Genomic DNA, 11922 nt, shown 5'->3' with positions numbered 1-11922 from the left:
CCCTCTATACATTGACCCCCCCATACAGATTACACCTTGTCCTCTATACATTGACCCCCCCATACAGATTACACCTTGTCCTCTATACATTGACCCCCCCTTACAGATTACACCTTGTCCTCTATACATTGACCCCCCCATACAGATTACACCTTGTCCTCTATACATTGACCCCCCCATACAGATTACACCTTGTCCTCTATACATTGACCCCCCCATACAGATTACATCTTGTTCCTCTATACATTGACCCCCCCCCCCATACAGATTACACCTTGTCCTCTATACATTGACCCCCCCATACAGATTACACCTTGTTCCTCTATACATTGACCCCCCATACAGATTACACCTTGTCCTCTATACATTGACCCCCCCCATACAGATTACATCTTGTCCTCTATACATTGACCCCCCCCCATACAGATTACACCTTGTCCTCTATACATTGACCCCCCCATACAGATTACACCTTGTCCTCTATACATTGACCCCCCCATACAGATTACACCTTGTTCCTCTATACATTGACCCCCCCATACAGATTACACCTTGTTCCTCTATACATTGACCCCCCCATACAGATTACACCTTGTCCTCTATACATTGACCCCCCCATACCGATTACACCTTGTTCCTCTATACATTGACCCCCCCCATACAGATTACACCTTGTTCCTCTATACATTGACCCCCCCCATACAGATTACACCTTGTCCTCTATACATTGACCCCCCATACAGATTACACCTTGTCCTCTATACATTGACCCCCCCCATACAGATTACATCTTGTCCTCTATACATTGACCCCCCCCATACAGATTACACCTTGTCCTATATACATTGACCCCCCCATACAGATTACACCTTGTCCTCTATACATTGACCCCCCCATACAGATTACACCTTGTCCTCTATACATTGACCCCCCCATACCGATTACACCGTGTTCCTCTATACATTGACCCCCCATACAGATTACACCTTGTTCCTCTATACATTGACCCCCCCATACAGATTACACCTTGTCCTCTATACATTGACCCCCCATACAGATTACATCTTGTCCTCTATACATTGACCCCCCCATACAGATTACACCTTGTCCTCTATTCATTGACCCCCCCCCCATACAGATTACACCTTGTCCTCTATACATTGACCCCCCGAACAGATTACACCTTGTCCTCTATACATTGATCCCATATACAGATTACACCTTGTCCTCTATACATTGACCCCCCCATACAGATTACACCTTGTCCTCTATACATTGACCCCCCCATACAGATTACATCTTGTTCTTTCAAATACATTAATATTGCTCACCGTCTATTACTGGGAGATTTCTAATGATGCTGGAGCCTCGTCTTCTATGTAAACCCCTGGGTTTCGTTTCCTTTGTTAGAGTCAAATATACGTCTTTGGCTGTAAAATGACTTTAGCCTTTAGAACAGGACTAACCTGTTTGAGTCTTTTATATGTTGCTCGAAGTTATTTTCTATGATAAGCCACATGTATAAAGTGAAAGGAGAACTTTACATCTTGTGATGTGTAAACCTAAAGTTATATACATTGTATACAGGGAGCTCCCCTAGTGGTGACTATTGGCCAACTGTATGGAAAGAAGAGGATTTGCGGCTTTGTATCAGAAAATTGTATCATTAAACCCTACAAAATAAAATCCTGACATATATGAAATATTACCTGGAATACGACTTTCTCCTACAACAATCCATCCCCATTTCTATGTAAAAGAAAGTAGAAAGTTGGTATAATGGAGAGGATTTTTCCATTTTCATCATGGGCCACTACTCATTTTAAAACCCCCTTTAAAATGTCTTTGTTTACCTTTGAACATTGAGGAACATATGATTTGCAGTGCCTTCCAAAAGTATTCACCCCCCTTGACTTTTTTTGTATTTTGGTGCCTCACAACCTGGAATTAACATGGATTGTTTGAGGATTTGCATCATGTAATTTACAGAACATGCCGACAACTTTGAAGATGTTTGTTTTATTTTTTTATTGTGAAGCAAAGAGAAAATAACAGAAAAAGTCAATGTGCAGAACTATTCACCCCCCTAAAGTCAATACTTTGTAGAGCCGCCTTTTACGGCAATCACGGCTCCAAGTCGCTTTGGATAAGTCTCTATGAGCAGTTGCCACATCTTACCACTGGGGTTTTTGCCCATTCCTCCTTGCAGAACTGCTCCAGCTCCTCCAGGTTGGATGTTTGCACTTGTGAACAGCAATCTTTAAGTCTGACCACAGATTTTCTATTGGATTGAGATCTGGGCTTAGTCTAGGTATAGAGCCCCTGTGACGGAACTCAGTGCCGGAAAAGAAAAACGCTAGTGTGAAAGTACCCTTAGGCTCCTTTCACACTGGCGTTTGAGATCTGGGCTTAGTCATGTTTCCCCTTAAACCACTTAAGTGTTGCTTTAGCCGTGTGTTTGGGGTCATTGTCCTGCTGGAAGGTGAACCTCCGTCTGAGCCTCAGATCACGCACAGAGTGGGACAGGTTTTGCTCAAGAATATCCCTGTATTTAGCACCATCCATCTTTCCCTCAACTCTGACCAGTTTGCCAGTCCCGTCCCCCCAGCATGATACTGCCTGTCTCCTCAGACCAGAGCCCCTTCGTCCATACATTTTGGAAGTCTTCCACAGGCCTTTTCGCAAACTCACAACGTGCCTTATTGTTTTTAGATGACAGTAATGGCTTCTTCTGACCACTCTGCCATAAAGCCCAACTCTATGGAGCGTACGGCTTATTGCCGTCCTATGTACAGATACTCCAGTCTCTGCTGTGAAACTCTGCAGCTCCTCCAGGGTTATCTTAGGTCTCTGTGCTGCCTCTCGGATTAATGCCCTCCTTGCCCGGTCCTTGAGTTTTGGTGGGCGGCCGTCTCTTGGCAGGTTTGCTGTTGTGCCATGTTCTTTCCATTTGGTTATGATAGATTTGATGGGGCTCCTGGGGATCATCAAAGATTTGGATATTTTTTTGTACCTAGCCCTGACTTGTACTTCTTAACAACATTGTCCCTTACTTGTTTGGAGAGTTCCTTGGTCTTCATGGCAGTGTTTGGTTAGTGATGTCTCTTGCTTAGGTGCTGCAGCCTCTGGGGCCTTTCAAAAACGGTGTGTGTATGTAATGACAGATCATGTGACATTTAGATTGCACACAGGTGACATCATTTCAATAATTATGTGACTTCTGAAGGTAATTGGCTGCACCAGAGCTTTTTATAGGCTTCCTAGCAAAGGGGGTGAATACATACGCACATGCCAATTTTCGGTTTTCTATTTCTAAACAATAGTTTTAGGTATATATTTTTCTCATTTCACTTCACCAACTCAGACTATTGTGTTCTGATCCATCACATAAAATTCTGATTAATAAAACATTGAACTTAAGGCTGTAATGTAACAAAATACGAAAAAAAATGTCAAGGGGGGTGAATACTTTTGCAAGGCACTGTATTTTGCTTATTTTTGTTGACATCAAGAACATTTGTTCTTCCCTCTTGTTCTATCTTCCACAACTTGGGCGTAGATTATGCAGGCTTTCAGCAGTGCTTTAAAGTTGTCATCTGCCCTTCAGTTTTTTATCCTCAAATGATAATGAGATGACTCTGTTGACCCTACCGTCTAATGATAATGAGATAACTCTACAGACCCTACCCTCCAATGATAATGAGATGACTCTGCTGACCCTACCCTCCAATGATAATGAGATGACTCTACTGACCCTACCCTCCAATGATAATGAGATGACTCTGCTGACCCTACCCTCCAATGATAATGAGATGACTCTACTGACCCTAGCCTCTAATGATAATGAGATGACTCTACTGACCCTAGCCTCTAATGATAATGAGATGACTCTGCTGACCCTACCCTCCAATGATAATGAGATGACTCTGCTGACCCTACCCTCCATTGATAATGAGATTACTGTACTGACCCTACCCTCCATTGATAATGAGATGACTCTATTGACCCTGCTCTCTAATGATAACAAGATGACTCAGGTAACCCTAGCCTCCAATGATCATGGGATGACTGTGCTCACCATACCCTCCAATGATCATGAGTAGTGTTGAGCAAATTGAAGCATCTGAAGTGTAATTCAATCCAAAGATTCAGAAAAGTTTGTTTTGCAATGAATCCGAATTTACTTGTGCTTCACGGTAATGAATAGAATTGTATCTAATATGGCTGCTGCATGTGTTACAAAGTGAAATTAAGAAGTCGGGGAACTCGACATGATCCATAATGTCATATAACCAGCCAATCTGCAGATAGCCATCCCCTGTGATGTCACAGCCCTATAAAAGGCCTCATCATGCACAATCTCTCATTTCACTGTGAGCTGAGCTTAGGGAAAGATGTGACAAACGGTTATGCGCTAAGGACAGTGTTGCAGAAAGCTTTTAATTGCATAGAAAGAGTACAGTGACAGTGCAGGCACAGTGTAGGGAGATCGTAGGGAGAGTTTTAGACACTGTAGGGAAAGCATAGGAAGACTGCAGGGACAGTACAGGCTGAATGTAATCGCCATGTACATCTTGTTGCCACAATCCTATTTATTATGTTTATATATAGAATTACTGTGCCTCGGTATTAAAGGGCTGTCTAATATACATGCAGTCTGCATCTTGTTGAACTGATGACACAATCCCCATTAATCTCTTAGTTTATATATAAGTAGCTGAAGGACCCGGCTTCGCACGTTCATATTTAATCTATTTCATTTAATGTTTGTGTGTGTCATTAAAATATATCGACAGTATCCACTATAACAGTGACATCTACAGCACCCCGCCCCTTTAACAGTGACCTCCATAGCAGCCGCACCTTTATTAGTGACCTCCACAGTACCCCGTCTCATTAACAGTGATTTCCACAATAGCTCGCCCCTTAACAGTGACCTCTACAGAGCTCTGTTGCCTTAACATGTGACCTCCACAACACCCCGCCCTCTTACCAGTGACCTCTACAGCACCCCGCCCCTTAGCACTGACCTCCACAGCGGACCGTCCCCTTAGCTGTGACCTCCATAGTTCCCTGTCCCCTTATCAGAGACCTCCACAGTGTCCGCCCCTTTAACAGTGACATTGAAAGCATCCCGCCCCTTAACAGTGACCTCCGCAGCAGCCTGCCCCTTAACACTGACCTCCATAGCTGACCGTCCCCTTAACTGTGACCTCCACAGCAGCCTACCCCTAGGGTGGCCAGAGGTCCGGTTTTAGGCCAGACAGTTCGTCCGGCATAGTGCCTGGATGGACACAGGGATGTTCTTTTGAACAGCTCACTCTCAGACAGCAGCACTGTACTGTATGAGCATGAGCTGGATGGAGAAAGTCACCCTCCCTCGATCCCCTGCAGCTGACAGAAGTTGATATTTACCCTTATTTTTTCAATCCATGTTGGCTGCGGAGTGGGAGGGGGCGTGGCTTAGCAGGACCCAGGGGCGTGGCTTTTAAGTCCATCTTTTGAGGATGGCCTGAATGGCCACCCTACCTGCCCCTGAACTGTGATCTCCACAGCACTCCACTCCCTTAACAGTGTCATCCACAGCGCCCTACCCCTTTAAAGCTGACCTACAGCAGTGAAGAAAAATGGCTGGGTTGTTATGGAAACCTGGTGTAAAACTGTGTGTATGTGGAGACTAAGGGCCTGCGAGCTTCTATTGACTGATAAGGGTCATGTGACCAGGCTTCTATTGGCTAATGCATTTTTTGGGAATAACTCACGCAGGGATGTTCTTTTGAACAGCTCACTCTCAGACAGCAGCACTGTACTGTCTGAGTGTGAGCTGCAGGGAGAAAGTCAACGTCCCTCCCACCCCTGCAGCTGACAGAAGTTGTTTTTTACCTTACATTTTTCAATCCCTGTTGGCTGCAGAGTGGGAGGGGGCGTTGCCTAACCGGATTGTGTCATGACTTAGCGGGACCTGGGGGCAGGGATTTTTAGTCCGTATTTTGAGGGTGGCCTGAATGGCCACCCTACCTGCCCCCTGAACTGTCACCTCCATAGCACTTCGCTCCCTTAACAGTGTCATCCACAGCACCCTCCCCCTTTAAAGGTGACCTAAAGCAGTGAAGAAAAATGGTTGGGTTGTTATGGAAACATGGTGTAAAACTGTGTGTATGTGGAGACTAAGGACCTGTGAGCTTCTATTGGCTGATAAGGGACATGTGACCGTGTGTATGGCAGTTGGGATATGAAGAGAAAGACCTGCAGGCTTGTATTGCTTAATATAGGTCATGTGATGTGCCATATTGGCATTTTTTGGGAATATCTCAGGAATGGTACGTCCTAGAGAGCTGAGATCCCCACAAGATTTCTTTCCAGGTAGCAGGGGATGTGTATAGCAAGTTTAGTTGAAATCTATGTTTGCGTTTTTGAGTGATCGCAGAACATAACACACATATATACGTCCTTCTTTATATATATATATAGATTACTGTGCATCAGTAGTGATGAGCGGCAGGGGTCATATTCGAATTTCGCGATATTTCGCAAATATTTTGTAGACTATTCGTAGAATATTCTTTTTACTCGAATAAATTGGCAAGGTAATTATTGTGTAATATGCTAATTTTCGTAATTAGAATTTTCGGTTTTTGAATTTTTTATTGCAAATTTTTCAACTTACAACTATTAGACAAAGAAGATTATAGCACTATATTCGCTAAATTGCTATAACTTAGATTCAAATATTCGTTTAATATTTTAAAACAAGAATATATAGCAATATAGCGAATATTCGAAAAAAACGAATATAGAGCAAAATTCGCAAACACTACTACTCCTAAAGTCAAGTATATTGCAGCCTTCTTATTGGCCCGCAAGCTAGAAGCAGGAAGGGATCATGTGTACTGATTAAGAAAAAAATATCAAATAAAAAAAATGGGAAAAAAATGAGAATATTCAAAATTACGAATATATATAACTATATTCAAAATATTCGCAAATTTTCAAAGTACCTATATTCGCAATAAAAATTCGAAATTCGAATATTCGTGATCAACACTATGCATCAGTATTGATGGACGAACATCTGCTGGCACGGTTTGCAAAACATTTTAATGGCAGGCGAACCTGAAAAACCTCCAGGTCATATTTGCAGCCTTAAAATACTTACTAGATGTGCACACATAGTCCCATAACATGGACACTGACATGCCAGAAGTATTACGCGAATCTGCGATCTGCAAGCATTATTTTTTTATCAGCGAAATTTCGGCAAATTATTATTCGCAAGAGCACATGCGCTAGAAAGGCGCGGCCTACAGCAACTGGTCTGCACCGACTAGAAATTAAATGGATGCGATGGTTGGAACCAAGTTCAGCGACGAAGAGGAAGAACTCCTGGTGACGGTGAGTAATCCTACATTAAAGTCGTGTATCTGATTACATTTTACCTGCTTGTCTGAACAATCGCTTTATATGCAGAAAGAGTGTTATAAAATAAATCCCCAGTGCGACCTTCTGCGATTCTAATTTTTCTTAAGTGCACAAAACTTCACATTTTATAAGGTTTACTAGTTATTAGTGATTGTTGCAGTAAGTATTCCTGTGACATCACAGCACTATGTTAGTAGCATATTTGTATGGAAAGCAGAGAAATATATTTCACATGCACAATGCACATCCATTGTCATGCCGCACACTATATACCACACACACACTATATACCGCACACACACACTATATACTGCACGCACACTATATACACCGCACACACACACTATATACCACACACACACACTATATACCGCACACACACACTATATACCGCACACACACTATATACCGCACACACACTATATACCGCACACACACACTATATACCACACACACACACTATATACCGCACACACACACTATATACCGCACACACACTATATACCGCACACACACACTATATACCGCACACACACACTATATACCGCACACACACTATATACCGCACACACACACTATATACCGCACACACACACTATATACCGCACACACACACTATATACCGCACACACACTATATACTGCACACACACTATATACACCGCACACACACACTATATACCGCACACACACACTATATACCACACACACACTATATACCGCACATACACACTATATTCCGCACACACACTATATACCGCACATACACACTATATACCGCACACACACTATATTCCTCACACACACTATATACCGCACACACACTATATACCGCACACACACACTATATTCCGCACACACACTATATACCGCACACACACACACACTATATACCGCACACACACTATATACCGCACACACACTATATTCCGCACACACACACTATATTCCGCACACACTATATTCCGCACACACACTATATACCGCACACACACACTATATTCCGTACACACACTATATACCACACACACACACTATATACCGCACACACTATATTCCGCACACACACTATATACTGCATAAAACACACTATATTCCGCACACACACTATATACCGCACACACACACTATATACCGCACACACACTATATACCGCACACACACTATATACCGCACACACACACTATATTCCACACACACACTATATTCCGTACACACACACTATATACCGCACACACACTACATTCCGCACACACTATATACTGCACACACACTATATACCGCACACACACACTATATACCGCACATACACACTATATACCGCACACACACTATATTCCGCACACACACACTATATTCCGCACACACACTATATACCGCACATACACACTATATAACGCACACACACTATATACCGCACACACACTATATACCGCACACACACTACAGTTGCAAGAAAAAGTATGTGAACCCTTTGGAATTATATGGATTTCTGCACAAATTGGTCATAAAATGTGATCTGATCTTCATCTAAGTCACAACAATAGACAATCACAGTCTGCTTAACTAATAACACACAAAGAATTAAATGTTACCATGTTTTTATTGAACACCCCATGTAAACATTCACAGTGCAGGTGGAAAAAGTATGTGAACCCCTAGACTAATGACATCTCCAAGAGCTAATTGGAGTGAGGTATCAGCCAACTGGAGTCCAATCAATGAGATGAGATTGGAGGTGTTGGTTACAGCTGCCCTATAAAAAACACACACCAGTTCTGGGATTGCTTTTCACAAGAAGCATTGCCTGATGTGAATGATGCCTCGCACAAAAGAGCTCTCAGAAGACCTACGATTAAGAATTGTTGACTTGCATAAAGCTGGAAAGGGTTATAAAAGTATCTCCAAAAGCCTTGCTGTTCATCAGTCCACGGTAAGACAAATTGTCTATAAATGGAGAAAGTTCAGCACTGCTGCTACTCTCCCTAGGAGTGGCCGTCCTGTAAAGATGACTGCAAGAGCACAGCGCAGACTGCTCAATGAGGTGAATAAGAATCCTAGAGTGTCAGCTAAAGACTTACAGAAGTCTCTGGCATATGCTAACATCCCTGTTAGCGAATCTACGATACGAAAAACGCTAAAACAAGAATGGATTTAATGGGAGGATTCCACAGAGGAAGCCACCGCTGTCCAAAAAAACATTGCTGCACGTTTACAGTTTGCACAAGAGCACCTGGATGTTCCACAGCATTACTGGCAAAATATTCTGTGGACAGATGAAACCAAAGTTGAGTTGTTTGGAAGAAACACACAACACTATGTGTGGAGAAAAAGAGGCACAGCACACCAACATCAAAACCTCATCCCAACTGTGAAGTATGGTGGTGGGGGCATCATGGTTTGGGGCTGCTTTGCTGCATCAGGGCCTGGACGGATTGCTATCATCGAAGGAAAAATGAATTCCCAAGTTTATCAAGACATTTTGCAGGAGAACTTAAGGCCATCTGTCCACCGGCTGAAGCTCAACAGAAGATGGGTGTTGCAACAGGGCAACGACCCAAAGCATAGAAGTAAATCAACAACAGAATGGCTTAAACAGAAGAAAATCCGCCTTCTGGAGTGGCCCAGTCAGAGTCCTGACCTCAACCCGATTGAGATGCTGTGGCATGACCTCAAGAAAGCGATTCACACCAGACATCCCAAGAATATTGCTGAACTGAAACAGTTCTGTAAAGAGGAATGGTCAAGAATTACTCCTGACCGTTGTGCACGTCTGATCTGCAACTACAGGAAACGTTTGGTTGAAGTTATTGCTGCCAAAGGAGGTTCAACCAGTTATTAAATTTAAGGGTTCACATACTTTTTCCACCTGCACTGTGAATGTTTACATGGTGTTCAATAAAAACATGGTAACATTTAACTCTTTGTGTGTTATTAGTTTAAGCAGACTGTGATTGTCTATTGTTGTGACTTAGATGAAGATCAGATCACATTATATGACCAATTTGTGCAGAAATCCATATCATTCCAAAGGGTTCACATACTTTTTCTTACAACTGTATATACCGCACACACACAGACACACGCTATATACCGCACACACACTATATACCGCACACACACTATATACCGCACACACTATATTCCCTATATTCCGCACACACACACACTATATTCCGCACACACACTATATACCGCACATACACACTATATACCGCACACACACACTATATACCACACACACTATATTCCGCACACACATTATATACTGCATAAAACACACTATATTCCGCACACACACTATATACCGCACACACACACTACATTCCGCACACACACACTATATTCCGCACACACACTATATACCGCACACACACACTATATACCGCACACACTATATTCCGCACACACACTATATACTGCATAAAACACACTATATTCCGCACACACACTATATACCGCACACACACACTACATTCCACACACACACACTATATTCCGCACACACACTATATACCGCACATACACACTATATACCGCACACACACTATATTCCGCACACACACTATATACCGCACACACACTATATACCGCACACACACACTATATTCCGCACACACACACTATATTCCGCACACACACTATATACCGCACATACACACTATATACCGCACATACACACTATATACCGCACACACACTATATACCGCACACACACAGACACACGCTATATACCGCACACACACTATATACCGCACACACACTATATTCCGCACACACACACACTATATTCCGCACACACACTATATACCGCACATGCACACTATATACTGCACACACACTATATGCCGCACACACACAGACACACGCTATGTACCACACACACACAGAGTCTATAGATTATAGTTTGTATCCTGTAATAGCTTTCTTTATTTGACCGCCAGTATTTGCTGGTTCATTTAGAGTTACCCAGGGTGCACCACGGGGAGGCGAACCAGCTGTACACCCAATACCGTACCGTCACTTCACTAGACAGGTACATCTCTGCTTAGCTCGCCAATATCCGAATGCTCAGACCCCACACACAAACAGTCGTAAAACAATCCCATCTTCTAACCATAACAGTAAGGCCGCATGCACACGGGCGTGTTTTTTCACAACTACGGACCTTAAAAACCCAGGCTGCTGTCCTGCAGAGTGGACGAGCGCACGGCGTCATTGGTTGCTAACTCGCTATGATGCCGTGCACTTCTTGCCACCACCACTGTACAGTAATACACTTGTATAGATCATACAAGTGTATCACAGTACAGCGGTTGTGGCCGGAAGCGCACGTCGTCATAGCAACCAATGACGCTGTGCGCTTGTCCACTCTGCAGAACGGCAGGACGGGTTTGTACGGTCCGTAGTTGTGAAAAAACACGCCCGTGTGCAGGCGGCCTAAATCTAATATTTTCACTTCAAAGCCTTAAATACTTTTTGCAGTTTACTTGAGTAAATTATT

Source organism: Bufo gargarizans, chromosome 2, assembly GCF_014858855.1.
Source record: "Bufo gargarizans isolate SCDJY-AF-19 chromosome 2, ASM1485885v1, whole genome shotgun sequence".
Taxonomy (NCBI): domain Eukaryota; kingdom Metazoa; phylum Chordata; class Amphibia; order Anura; family Bufonidae; genus Bufo; species Bufo gargarizans.
The sequence above is the reverse complement of the archived record's forward strand: the minus strand, read 5'-3'. Positions refer to the sequence as shown.